Source organism: Nyctereutes procyonoides, unplaced genomic scaffold (assembly GCF_905146905.1).
Source record: "Nyctereutes procyonoides isolate TBG_1078 unplaced genomic scaffold, NYPRO_anot_genome, whole genome shotgun sequence".
Classification (NCBI taxonomy): domain Eukaryota; kingdom Metazoa; phylum Chordata; class Mammalia; order Carnivora; family Canidae; genus Nyctereutes; species Nyctereutes procyonoides.
Window position 1 is genome coordinate 12,909,129 of NW_026575052.1, and position 6,345 is coordinate 12,915,473.

Consider the following 6,345-nt stretch of genomic DNA (forward strand, 5'->3'; position numbering starts at 1 on the left):
GGAGAAGTATGTTTATTGGCATATGATGGGAAAGGAGAGAGGGTGTGTGAGCACAGATGTGTGTGTGTGTGAGTGATTGTAGGCAATGAAATTGATGACTGCAATTTTGTAATCAACAACTGGGACACGTTTTACAGACACATGTGTTTTCTATGTATGAGCAGGGATGTGTGTGAATGTCCGTGTGTGTGTGCACTCGTGAGCACGCCTGCTCAGGTATGTCCCAATGTGATTGTGAAATGTAGGTAAGAATGCGTTTCTCTCAGGAAAACAGAAGGAGGGATTTGTGAAGAAGACACAGGGGACGAGGTGGAGGCACAGGAGCTTAGGAATGGTGGTCTCAGGTTAGCTGGGCAGCATCACAGCCACCAGCAAGCTTTCCCTACCTGGCTATTGGTCCATGTGTTCAGTTAACAAACAAATATTTATCATTGCCTCTCAGGTACCAGGCTTAAGGGATACAGAGATTAATGAGACTGGTCCCTGTCCCTAAGGGATCCCCCAATCTACTAGGTTCTCTCTGGTATCCTTCAAGTTCTGGCTCCTTAGGAGGTCTTCCCTGACTGCCATCCTTATCCCCAGCAGAATGAGCACTTATTCCGTGAGTGAATGAAGTGAGAAGCACTCACTTCTACCAGTGACCACTGGTTCCTGGGTTTTCCTCAAGGACAAGGGCTGAATCTGCCTCTTTTTAAAAAAAATTTAAATTCAATTAATTAACATATCATTTATTATTTTCAGAGTGAATCTGACTCTCATCAATGCTCCCAGCACCCAAAGTAGTACTGACACAGAGTAGCATGTTCTCTGGGCACAGGAATGTATGAATCAATCAAGGAACAAAGGAATTAACAGGTGAACAAATGAAGCCCAATGAAAAAATAAATAATTGAAGGTAAGAATTAAGGAATGAATGAAAAAAATTTAAGAATCAATGACTGAATAAGCAAATGAATGGAAGAACAAAACTGCTTATACTTTTAAAATACAAATTGGGGGATCCCTGAGTGGCGCAGCGGTTTGGCGCCTGCCTTTGGCCCAGGGCGCGATCCTGGAGACCCGGGATCGAATCCCACGTCGGGCTCCCGGTGCATGGAGCCTGCTTCTCCCTCTGCCTGTATCTCTGCCTCTCTTTCTCTCTGTGTGTGTGTGACTATCATAAATAAATAAAAATTAAAAAAAATTAAAATACAAATTGGACCACATAAGTTCCATGTTTAAAATTCTCCAATGGCTTGCCTCCCAGTTTGCTTGGAATAATAAACATAAAATGAAATGCACTAATAGTAAAGGATGATAAAATTCAAGTGTCTTGTCATGGCCTCCTAGGCCTTGTGGGCCTTATCCCTGTCTCCCTGTCTAGTTCCCCTCAGCTACACTGGAATCTTCCTTCAGTTTCCAGAAAAACATTGAATTTTTGCTTCAGGGCTTTCTCATGTGCTGTTCCTTCTTCCTAGGACACTCTTCTTGCTTTTCACAGTACTGACTCCTTTCACTCTTTGACCCAAAATGCTACCTCCTCAGAGAAGCCTTCTCTGATCACTTCATCTAAGGAGGAGGTCCCCTCATGTCTGCTCTTGGCACCTAGTTTGTCTCCTTCGTGGCAGTTGTCACAATCTAAAATTGTATATTTCTCAGTTCATTTATTTCATATATAAATATGAGACTCCAAGAGTCTCGGTTCATATATTTCTCAGGTCAGGGCTCTGACCTCAAGAGATAACCAGCATCACTCAGGACAGGCAGGCAGGCAGAGTGAATCTAGGAATTTCATCTATCTATTCAGAATAACCAAGTGCCCAGGGACCCAGACGCTGAGCCCAGACTGCCTGATTTGTAGACCAACTCTGCCTTTTCCTTACTCTATGACCTTGAACAAATTATTTTACCTTTTACCTTTCTGTGCTTCAGTTTCTCCATCCATAAAATGGGAGTACTAGTACACCCCAGTTTATAGGAGTCTTGGGAAAAATCAATGAGCTGTTAGATGAGTGCTAGGCACGTAGCAAGTGCCATAGGAGTGTTTGCTATCATTCATTCAAACATTTAATCAAGGCCAGCCCCGGTGGCACAGCGGTTTAACACCACCTGCAGCCTAGGGTGTGATCCTGGAGACCCGGGATCGAGTCCCATGTCAGGCTTCCTGCATTGAGCTTGCTTCTCCCTCTCCCTCTACCTGTATCTCTGCCTCTCTCTCTCTCTCTCTGAATGAATAAATAAATAAATCTTTTTAAAAAAATATTTAATCAAACCTCAGATCTTTCCTGAGACTTCTCTGTGCCAGGCTGGGTGCAGAGGTCTCAAATAGGAATCAGCTCCAGTCCTTGCCCTCTATGTGGCACAGAAGATTGGTAGCCATAGGGGCAAAGAGGCCATGCCTAATAGGCAAAGGTGCCTATTAGGGGTGCCTGGGTGGCTTAGTCAGTTAAGCATCTGCTTTTGGCTCAGGCCATGATCTCAGGGTCCTGGGAAGGAGCCCCACATAGGGCTCCTTGCCAGCAGGGAGCCTGCTTCTTCCTTCCTCTCTGTCCCTCCCCTGCTTGTGTGCACACAGGCAGATTCTCTCTCTGTGTCAAATAAATAAATACATACATAAAGTCTTTCTTTAAAAAAGGAGAGGCCTGTTGAAATCCCCCACTATCCTTCTAGCCCCCCCACTCACATTTTCCTTTAAAACAATTCTGAAAGCTCTACCAAAACCAAATATCAAAATCCAGCAAGCCCGCTGAGACCTGCCATCCATTTTCCATCTAGCCATTATTCTCCTGTTCTCACTTCTGTTTTGAAGCAGCCTACATTCTGTCATCAGTCCTTATATCCTCCCTGGTCTCTGTTTTGCCGCCCTTCCCTTCCAGCACACTTGCCTGGAAGTCCCCAAGCCTGCAGCAATCCAACCACCCACCTTCTCTGGGTGTGGAGGAGAAAAGCACCTACCGGGCGGGCAGGGTCACGACTACCAGCCTCAAAAGGACATGAACCTAATCCAGGAATCCTCCAGTGCATTTCCTAGTAACCTGGCCCTATATGTCTGCCCAGAGGACCAGCTCAAGTCCTTCCTTGTCTTCCACCTTTCCCCCTCCTGCTCCCCACTGGCCCTCTAAATGCCCTCACCTTTTGAGCACTTCCCACCTTCTGTAACCCCCTCTCAAGCATCATCCATCTCTCCCTCTCCACAGAATTATCCTTGCAGCATATAAATAAGTTCTAGAATTTCCCATTTGAAAAGAAAAAAAACCAAAAAAACAAAAACCTTCCCTTAGAGAATTAAGCATTTATCCTGCCTTCTTAGGAGGAACTGCAGTTCATTCCTAGTTGATGAGGGAAAGCCTGTGTGTGTGTGTGTGTGTGTGTGTGTGTGTGTGTGTGCAGAAAAATGCCAACTAATACACAAGGAGGAATGTGAGAACTAGAAAAACCCCATTTGCAGCTCCAATTAGATAATTGATTTAGTCAAGAATCATCAATGATGTGTGAGTTAGCTTGGGCCACCATGAGTGTAGACCGGGTGGCTCAAACAACAATTTATTTCTTACATATCGGGGGGCTGGAAGTCCCAGATCTAGGTCTGGTGGGACTGGTTTCTGGTGAGCGTTCTCTTCCAGGCTTGCAGACAGACACTCCCCTGATGCATTCTTACATGGCAGAGAGAAGGTGAACTCTTTCTTTTCTTTTTTCTTTTTTTTAAGAAAAACTTTTTTGGGGGGAAGATTTTATTCAAGAAAGAGAGAGAGAGCATGAGAGAGGAGCAGAGACAGGGAGGGAAAGGGACAAACAGACTCCACGGGCTTCATTTCTCAGGCTCGGTCTCATAACCCTGAGACTATGACCCTGAGACCACAAGCAGAGCTGTGGATATATCAAGAGTCCAGTCCTTCCATGACTGCACCACCAAGGCACCTGGGAAGGTGAACTCTTTGGTGTCTCTTCTTAGAAGGACCCCTGTTTGCTTGGATTAGAGCCCTACCCTCATTAATTTATTTAACTCTAATTACTTTCCTAAGTGCCCTATCTTCAAATGTAGTCACATCGAGGATTAAGGCTTCCACGTATGAATTTGGGGGAACACAATTCAGTGAATAATTGATGCTAAAAATACCAGGTGAAAAGGTTTTAAAGAACAGAATGTTCACACAGTGCTGAGGGAGCACCAAACAACTGACCTGGTATTTGCGAAAGGGACCTCTCCTTTTCAGTGGAGAGCCCCAGTAGACATCTCATAACTGGAGTAAGCTGGCACTATGTGCCTTCTCTTGTGATGACTATTAAAGTATACATCATCACTGGGGAGAATTCTCACTACAGGTGCTTAATCTAAAAGCAATCAAGGGGTCAGCAAATTATAAGTCATATATGACCCTCTGCCTGTTTTTGTGCATCCTCTAATCTAAGAATGGCTTTTACTTTTTTTTTTTTTTTTTTGGCTTTTACATTTTTAAGTGGTTCCAAAAAATTGAAGGAAGAGGAGCTCCTGGGTGGCTCAGTCAGTTGAGCGTCAGACTCTTGTTTTCGGCTCAGGTCATGATCTCAGGGTCCTGCTCAGCTCATATGGGGCTCCATGCTCAGCTCAGGGTCCTGCCTGTCCCACTTCCTCTACTCCCTGCCCCCTCCCCCACCACCTCTTGCTTGGTTCCTCTTCCTCTCTCTCTCTCCCTCAAATAAATAAATATTTTAAAAACTCAAAGAAAGAATAATATTGCATGACATATGATAATTAGGGTAAATCCAAATTTCAATGTCTATAAATAAGTTGTATAGAAGCATAGCCATGCTCCAGTGACATCCGTATGACTTGTGCTGCTTTCATGTTACCATGCAGATTGAATGGTTGCAACACAGGCTCTATGATCTGCAAAGCCAAAAAGATTTAGTTGGCTTTATAGAAAGTGTGCCAACCTCTGCTCTCCACCTAACTTCAGGTACAAGAGATACAGGGGTTAGAGGGCTAAGGTAAACAACACTAGGAGGGGAATTTCTTTTTTCTTTTTTTTTTTTTTTAGGAGGGGAATTTCAAACCCATCTGCAGTATGAAATATTCTATGAGACAACTGACCTGCTCACTTTCAAAGTTGCTGTCATTAAAAAAAAAAAAAAAAGGCAGGAAGGGGGTAACCATTCTAAACTAAAAGAGACCAAAGAGGCATCACCACCAAACATTGCGTGTGAACCTTGGTTAGATATTTTTGGAGAAAAACCTACTATTGAAGGTAGTGGTCAAAGTGTTTTTCTCTCTCTCCTAGATTTTCAGCTCCACTAAGGCAGGAGTTTTGTCTCTAAATCTACCCAACACCTTTCAAGTGCCTGACACCTAGTAGGTGCTTGATAGATGCTGGTTGAAAATAGGAATGAAAAAAGGAGTCAGTTTTGCTTGAGGGACAGAGGTGACCTCCCAGAGGAGAGAGCATCTAAGTGGGTTCTGAAGGATAAAAAAGAGACTGCCCACAGGCAAAACTTCTGATACGACCCCCACCACAACTCCACCCGGCTCAGAGGCCAGGGATGACACTCATTCCGGGGGCCCCAGGCGACAAGCAGAACTCTGACTAGTGGGTGGAGGCTCAGGCAGGCAGAGTTTCAGATTAAGAGAAGGAAGAACTACAATGGTCAGAACAGCTCAGCCCCAGAGTTGTTGGTCTCAGGAGGCCCCAGAGTGAGCAAGCAGAGGAGATCCACAAGTGGGCAAGGGGTGGGCCTGCATGATAATACACATCACAACAAGTCCCACCACCAATCCTTTGTACCAAGGTGCCTGCCATATTTGGTCTCTTTTTTTGCCCAGGCTCAGACTCTAGGCAGGTGGTTTCTCCTTTCTCTGAACCTTAAGCACTCCTTGTCTGCACCAGTAGGGGGCGTTCGGCATGCTTGCCTTTTATGGGCAGTTAAGTCCATCAGGTTTAGAGGCAGGGCTTCTCAAAGGCTGTATGACCTTGAGAAAGTATGTTGTCTCTGGGCTTCTGCTTCCTGATTTGTACAAGGACAAGGTGAAACAAGACATCCAACGAGGGCTCTTCAATTTCCAGACGTCTTGCTTGAAGCCTGTCTGGTCCTCTTGGCCTATAGATGACTGGGGACTCCCAGAGGACAGGGAGAGTACTGGCTGAAGCCCCTCTGCCAGACACCCAGGAAGAGACAGTGGCTGGTCTCCACAGAGCACAGGAACCAGGGGGGTGGGGTGGGGTGGGGTGGGGTGGGGTGGTGGCTGTTGTGTCTGTGGTGATGCTCTGAACTCCTTCCTTGTCAAAGGCAGCGTGGTTCATTCTGGCCCTACAAGTTACCAGCTGTGTTATCTTAGGCAAGTGACTTAACAAGTCTAGACTTTAGCTTCTACACCAATAAAATCAGAACAGT